The sequence below is a fragment of the Strix aluco genome, chromosome 3 (assembly GCF_031877795.1).
Source record: "Strix aluco isolate bStrAlu1 chromosome 3, bStrAlu1.hap1, whole genome shotgun sequence".
Taxonomy (NCBI): Eukaryota; Metazoa; Chordata; class Aves; order Strigiformes; family Strigidae; genus Strix; species Strix aluco.
The window spans coordinates 77,618,725-77,629,826 of NC_133933.1; the positions used below are offsets into that span (position 1 = coordinate 77,618,725).

An 11,102-nucleotide genomic window follows, 5' to 3' on the forward strand; every position below is an offset into this window, starting at 1 on the left:
GAACATTACAAAATAAAAACATGTAAAGAATTGTGGCTTTCTGCAATAGCAGTTCTGAAGAGCCACTATGCTTTGTGGATGCTTTTTGCTGGGGCAACACTTGTATCACTTCTTAAAATGCAGAAGTCACAGGTGTCTCTGCTAGCATCTCCAACACTAGTCCATGACTCACCTTCGACATGGGTATCTCATCAACATTTACAGCCAGGAACAGAAAAGGTGGGATTTCTGGTGACTAAAACTTCCACGAACTGGAGGCATCGCAACACCACAGATTACTCAGGTTTCTGAATGAAAGTTTCCCAGAGCTCAGGGCTGGGACGTGAACAAGTCAGACCTGCCCACTCAGTCACACCAGGAGTGACTGTCACAGCGCACAACTCTTGCCTACTCACACTGAGGTCATGGGCCCTCCTCTACCTCACTGTGTGACCCATCGAGGTCATGGGCCCTCCTTCACTGCACAACCCACTGAAGTCATAGCCCTTCCTCTACCTCACTGCGTAACCTGAAGAAGGCTAATGCTGAAACAGGAACAGGAGTCTCCAGCCAGAAGAAGGTGGATGCAGTTTCACCCTCAGTGAGAGCTGGGTTTCCAACTCTCATGCTGTCTTCTCCTTCTAGTTTGCTCAGGAGATACTCCAGGCAAACTCCTGGCATCTCTGCTGCAGATATGCTGGCTTTCCTTTGAAACCCCTTGCAAACTGCCTAGCTGCCTCCAGAGAAGGTAAAAGAAGCCCTGTCACTCTGCTCAAGTATCCAATCTCTTTGCCTGTAAGAAAAAAGAAAATATTTTAACTAGTTTAAAACTCAAAATTACCATTTAAAGACTTTTCTCCATAGTTTTTACAACTTTTCGTCTTCTTTTGGGCAGCTCCTATTTTCCACAAAGGCTACAGTTCTCATTATTGCTACCTGAATTACCTCCACAAGTGTTTGGATAAGAACTGTGTTCAAATATTTAATGGAAAAAAGTGTTCCACCATACTGATGAAAAGCAAATCTTCAGGTTCAGCCTGCAAACTTCAACCTTAGACAATGACCTCTGAATCATCAAAGACTTAATTTTCACATTTTTTTGGCATTACTTCCTGGTAAATTATTGAAAGTGAAAGCAAACTTTTTCTACTCATTTTTTTTGTAATGCTTGTAATTGTAATGCTAATTTCATGTTGAACAACATTGTCACTATACTTTTGTCACAACTTCAGTTACATGATAAGATCACTTTTTTAAGCCACTCAAAAGTACTAGTCCTAGAAAATAAGCAATTTTAGCACCCAATGCTAAAACAGGTAAGAGAGTCACAGACATTTTAACAAGAAATGGTCAGCCACCAGCACAGCTGCTGCTATACCAATACCGTGAAACTAATAGGTAACATTGCAATGAGATGTGCATGGTATCTTGCCTCATTAAATGGAGATGGGCATGTATTTTTGTACCGATGCTGACAGCTGCCAAAACATAACTGCTTGCCACAAGCAGTGCTACATTAGATCACAGTGGAAAAAAGCAAACTTCTGTAGGAACTCTTTTTCGGCACTTTGTCCAAATACCTCAAATAATTAGCAAACCTTTTCACACAGAATCACAGAATCCTTCAGGTTGGAAAAGACCCTTGGGATCATTGAGTCCAACCATCAGCCCTACTCTACAAAGTTCTGCCCTACACCATATCCCCCAACATCTCTTCTAAACAACCCTTAAACACATCCAGGGATGGTGACTCCACCACCTCCCTGGACAGCCTATTCCACTGTCTGACCACTCTTTCTGTGAAAAATTTTTTCCTAATGTCCAGTCTAAATTGTACACACTGCAATTGACTTTGCTGCTGATAAGAGGAGCAGTATCTATAAAACTGAATTAACCAGTTGGAAATGGTAGTGTTTTAAAATCATGACCATCAATCAACTGGAGAGCTATTTTGTCCAACAACGTCAGTTTTACCACTGATCCCAGTATTTTGGAAACATATTTAAAAATAGGAGAGCAATGAAGTCCTCTAATAATCCAATGACATTTAAGTACTAAAAAATGCAGGGTAAGTCCACGAAAACAGAGAGGTGAAAGGGTCAATAGAGACTAATTCCCATATATATTGCTGTTTGGTTCCTACTGACTCACAGAAACATATCTGATATAGCAAGATTAGGTGGCAGATGGAGTGAGACCAAGAAAACTATAAACATATCTTTGTACTGTAACAATCACAATAAATCTACTGATCAAAGTCCCAAGCTACATAGCTCCCACATCAGCAAGCAGTACTACTGAATCCCTCTCAAAGCTGTGAGGCTGGACACCAGTGCAGGAAACTCCCGTGTACCAAGATAAGAGCAGTCAGGAGTCCTTCTTCCACACACCGTTTGGTCAGTGAGATAAAACCAGTGACCCTCTGTCTCTCCAATAAAAATGCTAGAAAGGTGTAAAAAACACTGCTTACGACTTGAAAAATACCTATTACGACCTTAACCACCAGGGGACATCATTTCTCCCTCTGATTTTTTCACTATGAGAAATACGCTACATCACAATTATGCAATGTCAAAGGTATTTAAAAGCTTAAATACTGAGATCCCAAACATAATTCAGAATCAAATCTACAATAAATATAGCTCAGATACCCAGGTGTTAGTATTGCACTTGTTCTGAAGTGATGTGAAATACCTTGAAAGAAGCTTTGTAACAACTCATAAGTCTGAATAACAGCTGTGCTATGAAAATCATAAAGGCAACCAGAAACAACCAGTTCCTATAGGAATTATCAGTACATGAGATCATGTCAGCAGTCAAGATTTAAACTTGTGCCTGTCCTTTGATCTATGCACAAAATTCAATACATCTATTTAGAGCAGTACACAGCCGTGTGAGACCATCATTCTGGAAGAACGCTTATTTGTCTATTTTACCACTGTATAAATAAATTAACAGGGCATACACACACGCACACTCAATGCAAAACCTTCTCTCTGCCTCAAGCGAAAACAAAGAGTTAAATTGTCTGCATGCCCAAACCATAATCTGGGAATTTGAAATTTTCTTCTATTTTATAATTTACCCTACTGTATAAACACTTTCTCAATTTTTGGGTTGCACTAACATTACTATTCCTAACCCTTACCGTGATCTTTTGTTCTGTACTTCACTGTATAAAATGAGTAAGAAAGTTATTCTGATATCCAGAATCCTGAAGGCGATCATTCCCAACTAGTACAGACATGCCTGTTAAGGCATCCACATTCAGTGAATGAAAGCTCAGTCACTTTTACCATCAAAGGCATAAAACTATAAGCCACCATAGAAAGACTTCCTTTACAGCACCAGCATTTTATCCTGAGCTGAAGTACTTTTAAAAGGCCATTTTGATCATTAAAAATATAGTTATTTTTTTCAGAAATGTTTACACAGATGCTAACACTAATGGAAGAATTTGTTTAAGAATTTTCATATGGGCCAAAAAGATATATTAACTACGTCTGTCCACTCCATTAATGTCCCAGAAGTCAATCTCATCCATCTATTATACTGTTACAGCATGCAGGGCACTTTTGGGGCCTAGGGCTATGATAGTAATAGGCACTGCAGAAACACAGAACAAAAGCGCCTGTCACAAGTGGGGGTTGGAACTAGATGATCTTTAAGGTCCCTTCCAACCCAAACCATTCTGTGAATTTGGGCTGAAACAGTATTTGTTTGGCAGCTGCTAAGAAGTAATGCATCTTCCCGGCCCACGCATGTAGGCCCATGCAGGGGGTCTGTAAGGCAGCGAACTCTTCGGTGTGGGGTATCAGAAACCATGCTGAGGGTTTCCTCTGACAGCAGCCTACAACCCAGAAGCACAACTGTGCCTCCCAAGAGGAAGCTAGCAAAGGAAGAGATTATCTGAGGTAACCAAGAGCGTGGTCTCTGTGTGGATTGAGTGGTACAACCACAGTGCACAGGAAGAGCTGGAAAACCTTCAGAGGGTGACTGCAATGCCCAGGAGATGCAAACAAAGGACAGAAAAAAATAATCATACATGCAAAAGGGGAAAGCCAATTTTACTGCTGTCAAAATAGTGTTCCTCCTTGTGCCTAATCCAGTCCGCTCAGACTGCTGCATGCCATGGAGCTTCCCTCATTTTTTAGGAGTCCGATTACAGCACCAGAAACTCCTGATACCAAGACTAGTGCTTCCATTTCTGACCTTAACTTCTGTCCTCTTTTCTAGCTAATACTTCTTTGTTAGCCTTGACCTTTACTCTTCCAAATACTTGTAAATGTTTTAAGTCCCCTGGCTTTCTGTTCTCCTCTACTATGTATAATTAACAGTTCTAATCTTTCCTGCTTATTGTTTTAGTTGTCCTTCATTCAACTGCGTCCAAGACGTTGGAAACAAATGAAGTGGTTCCACTGAAGTTTTACAAAACCAGTTCTCACTCTCTGTATATCTGTATCTATCTACAGACTTCAGTAGCTGAAGACATCAAATAAGTATTTTTATTTGTAAAGCATTTCCACAGGACATCGTATTAACAGACAGGAATTTTAAAATGCATCACATCCTTCAGTTGCTATGGGAATCAAAACTCATTTTAACTACGTTTCCATATCCTGTTTATGACTCGGTCTTGCATCCATAAAATTTTATTTATTATTTATGTTAAAGTATTATGACAGCATGTAGGAGCACCAGCAAAGTCCAAAGGCACCTATGCTGGTCAATTTACAAACCTAAAAAGACTGCAATCTAAGCAATTTAAATCAACACTTGATTTTATATTATCTACATACAATCTTATGATGTGTGTACGCAGGCCCCAAATGTGTATTCCCATAGAAGAATTACTCTTTTGTTTGCTACAGAATAAATGCCTCTGTATTTGTAGACCTAAACTGCACCACCCTACCTGGTAGTTACATCTCCCTGCAGATCAATATGATGTTCATTATTATTGGTACAACTCTGTTGTTACCTCTGCTGCTTTCATCTGTTATCTCATTATCTACAGTTTATATATACATATATAGATATCTCTCTCTCCCCATAGATAATACATATGTACCCAGCTGCAGCTGATTTTTTCAAGGTACAGACTTGAAGAGACAGTAAAATGTATAGTCCTGTGGTTCCTTTGGGGTTATTACTGTCCTCGCTGCTTCATAGAATTCCCTTGATAAAAGCAGAATACCCTTGATAAAAAGCGACAATTACATTTTCATGGACAGAAGCCTCAACTGCAGATGGAGTTAAGAGGCTACATTATTCCTGCAAAATTTAGCTACTCACAGTTGGCATGAGCAATTTGTGTGAGTAGGTGTCAACACAACCATTAAATTACAGGTTAATTTTGAATATTAGAATCATAAAATCTCATTTCTGACTTTGAGTTGTGCAAACATGGCTTTTGCAGCAGAACTGAAACCTGACAGATAATTTTGGCAAAAAGTGTGATGCACCATGGTTGCAAGGATCTGGTTAAAATGCTTTAAAATTACATGATATCCACAGAAATACTTTCAAACAACTTTTGAAAATACTTTATCTCAAAGCAGCCATTTGATTAAAAGACTTAAGAGGGCATACCAGGTTTATATAAAATATTCATTTTTATTATTTCTGATAAAAACAAAACCAAAGTGAGAACATAAACCAGGACAACTGTGGTGAAAGACCTCTTATGTTAAAATTACATTTACCTGGTACTGAGACACAATACCCGCTGGAATCAAGTGAGTGGGTCCCTACAACACATCGCCTGCTCTAAACAACGTTATTGCCGATTCCTACTGCATATTCTGAGTCTAAGCAAGGGCAAAAACAGAAACAAAGACCAAACAAAGGTAATTTCAGACCACGTACATAATGGCCGCATTGTGCCTGGGATTTCACACCTGACCACGTCCCAAGAGCGGATGAAAGTGTGATGTCAGCACCTGATGAGAGAAACTATTTTCAGCGCTCTGTCCTTCATGTGACTCCCAAAATGGCCAGACTCCTCCAGTCAGCTCTGCATGTCCAACACTTCACTTCTGCTAAACTTCTACTGACAAAGCACTCATGAGAAAGGTCCCAGGTGACATCAGCTAAATTTCCTTTTTTCCTAGCAGGCTTTAATCCCCTCCTCTGCTCTGTTCCCATCCTGAGCAGATAACCGCGTCCAGCCAAAGTGCAGCGCACAAGAGTTTGGGATTTTTGCTAATGCAGCTCTCTCACACCTCACCATACCCCACCTGGGCTTAGCTGGGCTAACAGACATCAGAACAAGCTCACCCATCTAAACAGAAAAGCAGCTCAAAAGAAGGGCTTTCTCCCAAATATTGAGTCTATTTATAATAAATACACGGCTACAGTCTTGAACGCAAACTGGCACCATGGTTTAACAGCTTTAGGGGACTACACTACTGTAACTAAGCTCTTTTATCTACCTCAGCTGAATGGAGACAGCAAAGAAGGTGTCAACATCCAGGACAAACTTGCTGCTGAGATATCATATTTACCAGTTAAATACAACTTGCTAATCAAAAGTCATATTCTCTTTCACTAACCAGAAGCTTGGATTACCAAGTCTAAACAAGGAAACAATGGGTACGGAAAGTTGTTTCCTTCTTTATTTTTTTAATCCCTTCAGAAAAAAAAAAAAAACACAACAGGGAAAACAGGCTTTATTTCTTGCAAAACGTCCAGGGACAATAGCAGTAGTAACTAGATTTCTTTCTTGCTCGTTGCTAGAGTATGTTGTGGGTGCCAGATGTGCAAGTTTCCTCACACAAGCCTAAGAATGTGACTCAGTTTTAGCTAAATGCAATCACTTCTGAGAGAAGGGACACTTCAGTTTCACAGACTTGTTTACAGCCTCATTTAAGCCCAGCTCTCACTGCTTAGACTGCTGGGTACTGATGGATGCGACCATTTCTCCACCAACATATAAACTCACTATGTTCATTCACAAACCAACAGCTGCCCAGTGATGGCAATTACTTTCTACCACCACTGATATAGGCTTTATTTGAATTCTGTTTTGAGAAAGTTTATGTGCTTGCAGTCATTGTACTTGAGGAAAAGCAATGGTACACACAGACCTCATGAGCGCAGTGTTTGTAAAGTCATGAGCCTTTAGAAAGTACCAAACCCGAGATGTCACCCTAAAACTAGCTTTCAGCTACTCCTTTTTACTTGTAACTGTATGCAACCTATGAAAATCACATCTCACATTTATCCAGGTAATTAAAACATTTTCCTCTCCTTGTGGTGCAGACATTTACTAAATATCTAGTTAGAATAACTAATATACACTGTAATAAAAATCAAGCTCACTTAGGCAACCAAGATCTATCAACTACTACCATAGGCAATCAATTTCTTTAGTTAATTTATTTCTTCCTTTGCAACCCATATTCTCTATGGCCGAAGAACAGATTTTAAAAGAGATTGTATATGAGTATGCAGTGAAAAATCAGCACCAAGTGTCTTCTGAGATCAGTCTCCACTGTAGAGGATACAGATATGTTTATAAACTATTCTCATCTCTTGTTCTTCTATTAAATAACAGCACTTGGTTTTTTTCATGGCAATTCAAAATTATGCAGAGTATCACAATGCTTCAAACAAATCAACAAAATCAAGCTCTTGTTTTGAATAACAAGAAAATTGCAACTTCTTAAAGTACCAGTAGTTCTGTCCCAGTAAAATACGCTGTGATTAGTGTGTGTTGGTTCTGCATCCTAGTGATGTTTACAGATAGTCAAGAAAATCCCAATCCAGAACTGCTACTTTATCGACTTCTAAAAATTTAGCTAATTTAGATCACTGAAGAAACACATATGAGCAATGACACACAGTAAAAGAACTTGTAGTTGAAATTATATTTAGCGCTTCTGTAGAAAAATGCACCCAAGGATCTCCAAGTAGTTATGAAACAAATTAATTCATTAAACTTCTCAACACCCCTGTGAAGCAAGTAAGCACATTTATCTGTTTTATGAGGAAGGAAACAGAGCCATGGAGAGGTGGAGTGACTTGCTCGAGGCTACCCAGCAAGAGTCTTTCAGAGTAATAAACAGCATCTGAATTATTGATTCCCACTGCTGCCCTTCAGCTGAATTGTTCCTTTTTTAAAAGGCTGAAATGAGTTATAATAATTGTTGGCATGATAAACATAATGTGGCAATATTTAGCTGAGATTTTCTTTGTCTTTGTTTAGATTATATTAAAACTTTAGTGTTATTTAAATTGCAATTGATCTTCTTAGGATGACCAAAAATCTCCAACTAGTTGAGCAATACTTCCTGTACTTCATTCCCAATTGTATCTATTTCTTATATTGCCATTGCTTATGGCCAGAAGCCACTCCAGCTTGACAATGCAGGAAAACATCACAGCTTTATACTGTTTCAAGAGGGAATGACAGAAAAGCAGAGAGAATGGCTGCTTTCATTCATACCAAACTGAATTTTAAGAGTTGGCATGAGACGCACCGAAGTGACGCTGCATGGCTTTCATGCACTGCTAGCCAAAGGAACCGCAACTTGCCGTCCTGGGCTGGGGAGACGGAGCTCCGGGAGTTAACAACTGCGGTCCCAGGTCACTCGGGACTTTTCCAGCAACAACAACAAAAACCGAAAAGTGGCAGAAAGTTGCATCGGGCAAATCGCTCTTTTCCTGCCTCTCCGCGGCTTCCCTAGGTACGGGACGAGGATGCTACCGCTTACCTTTCACACCCGCATGTTTGGGAGGCGTTTAACTCGTCAGCAAAAGGCTCGGAGGCTCCTGCGGTAACGGTGCTACGGCAGAGCAGAAAGCTGTTGTCACCCACGGCGCCCGCAGGCAAAGCTCTGAACACAAGACGCTGGTTCTCCCTCGGACACGCGGGGCCCATGCTGCGGGCGGCCCAGCACCTCCGGGAGGCTGCGGGTGTCCCCGCGGCGGCACCCTGACAGCACCCCCACGCCGCGCCGCGGACGGCCCGGAAAAGCCCGTGTGTGGAGGCTGCGCCCCGCGGGGCGCCCCCGGCCCCCACCTCACCCCACCCCGGCCGCCCCGCGCCCCGGCCCCCGCCGGTACCTGCTGCCCGCTTAACGCCGCCGGCCGCCACCCGCGCCTTGGGGATGGGGACACGCGTGGCGGGGGTGGGGGGAGCGCTGGGTGCGATCTCCCCCTGCCCAAATCCGCCGGTAACCGGCGCTCCCGGGGCCCGCCCCACCGCCAGCCGCCCCGGGGCCCGGCCGCCCGGCGGAGCGGAGCGGGATGGAAGGAGGGGAGCGGGGGGGAGCGCTGCCCCGCCCCGCGGGGCACTCACCGCCGGCGGCCCCTGCCTGGCGCGGCGCGGACCCGCCGCTCGGCAGCCAAAAAGTTTCTCCTCCGCAGCCCCGGGGGACGGAGCGGGTTGGGGGGGGCCGCGTTTTTCAACTCAGGAAGAAAGTGACTCCCCCCTCCCGCTCCACCTCCCGCCTCCCCGCCCTCCTTCCTTACCTCTCCCCGGTCCTCCTCCTCCACCACCCCGGCCCCTCACGCCATGGCGGCGGCGGGCAGCGCCACGGCCCCGCTCCCCCCGCTGGGGGCCCGCACGGTCGGGCGCGGAGGGGCGGGGGAGCCCGGCCGGCCCTCAGGGCCCCGCGGCCGGCAGCCGCTCACCCGGGCTGCGCAGCCTCCCGGCCCGGCCCGCCGCGCTCCTTTAGCTCTCCGTGTGCTCACGGATTTACTGGTTCCTGGCGTACGCACGGCTTTTTCTCCCCCCCCGCCCGCGCTCCTCCCCGGCCCGTAGTTCACGGAAATACCCGAATTCTCCCTTTTAGCGGGAGGACGCGTTTCTCTGCAGGGAACGCGCTTGGCCCCAACACCCGAGCGTCGGCAGTTTGGTTTTCTGCACCTGGGGCGTGTGGCCGCGGTACCACGGTTCGGGCAAAGGGGGCTGTGGAGGTTAAAGCATCCAAGGTGACCCGTTCATATGCATTATCCATCTCTAGTGCTGGCACCATACCTCAGGAGAGTAATAGGACCTCCCATCCGAAATTCCCTCAAGCCAGCAAAGAAACAAAAAGCCAATTTGTCAATCTGCTAAGTATGGCGTGACTACTCCCGTAAATGTTTCCCATGTAAAACAAAAACGTTGAAACACCAGGACCATTCAAGCCAATCATCCTGACATTTCTTGCAGCCACTCAGTTGAAGGTACTTAGGAAAGTAATGTAAAAGAGGATAAAATAAATGATCCTTTGGAACAGTTCTCTTTGCTTTCTCAGTCACTGTAACCCAGAAAAAATATGAAGAATTCCAAATGTTTGTTGGGTTCCGAAAGCTGAGCATGTTTTATCATCTTCAGACTACTCTGATGAAATGCAAATAAAAATATTTGCATGCGATAGATCAGGAGGGTGTCCAACTACCTGAAGTTTACATTTCACAAAGCTCAGTCTTCATTTTAATCATGTGTTCACTGATGTTACTGAATCAATTAGCAGGCTCTCAGTGCTCAGGTCACTGGCTTTAAAATGTAAAAGCTGTGTTTTCTGAGGATGGTTTACACCGTGATTTCCTGCTGTTCTATCAAGGTTAATAAACTTGGGGAAACCAGACAAAACTAGAAACTATACATTTCCCTTCACCCCTTCACTCCTGTTGCATTTCCCGGCAATATCTATTGGCGGTCTCAGTGTAATGAACAGGGATCCACATGCTGCTGCTGCTGCAAACTCCGAGAGCAACACCAGAGCCTGGAATGAAGCCTTGCTTTTTTACCAGTAATGACATGCCTAAAAGCACTAAGTGCTTCAGTTTCAGTCATGCAAACACTTAGATTAATCATTAGAAGGTATGCTTCTAAACACCTATTTGAATGGTATTATGCTATACTGCATTCATAGTAGAGTTGTAAAATATTAATGTTGTGACACAAATAGGCACGAGAAGAGCTGCAGACTCCCCCAGTCAGACCAGATGTGGCTAACAGGACAATTCGGCTGGAATTTCTAAAATCATCAGGATGCCTAAAGTGATGAGGAGGGAGGTGTCTAAGTACTAGTCATGTGTCTGCATCCTTAGGTTTTTAAATATATTAAGTATCTGACTCTAATTGAAATGGAATTTGCCCTTACAATTCTGAACAGCATAATGCCCAA

At 43.5% G+C, this 11,102-nt stretch overlaps 1 protein-coding gene across 4 annotated transcripts in view; it reads right to left on the reverse strand.

Moving 5' to 3' along the window:
• The window catches only part of DSE (dermatan sulfate epimerase), a 36,565-nt gene extending 26,875 nt beyond the window's left edge, over window positions 1-9,690 (reverse strand). Inside the window, exons 1-2 of one of the 4 annotated variants that reach the window (XM_074819284.1) lie at window positions 9,457-9,690; window positions 8,697-8,768 (exon numbers count right to left, since the gene is read on the reverse strand). The gene's annotated coding sequence lies outside the window, so the exon portion shown is untranslated. Of the gene's footprint in view, window positions 1-8,696; window positions 8,769-9,048; window positions 9,199-9,283; window positions 9,328-9,456 lie in introns of those variants that run through there. The other 3 variants (XM_074819286.1, XM_074819285.1, XM_074819288.1) reach the window with 3 other exon arrangements.
• Between the last annotated feature and the right edge of the window lie 1,412 nt (window positions 9,691-11,102).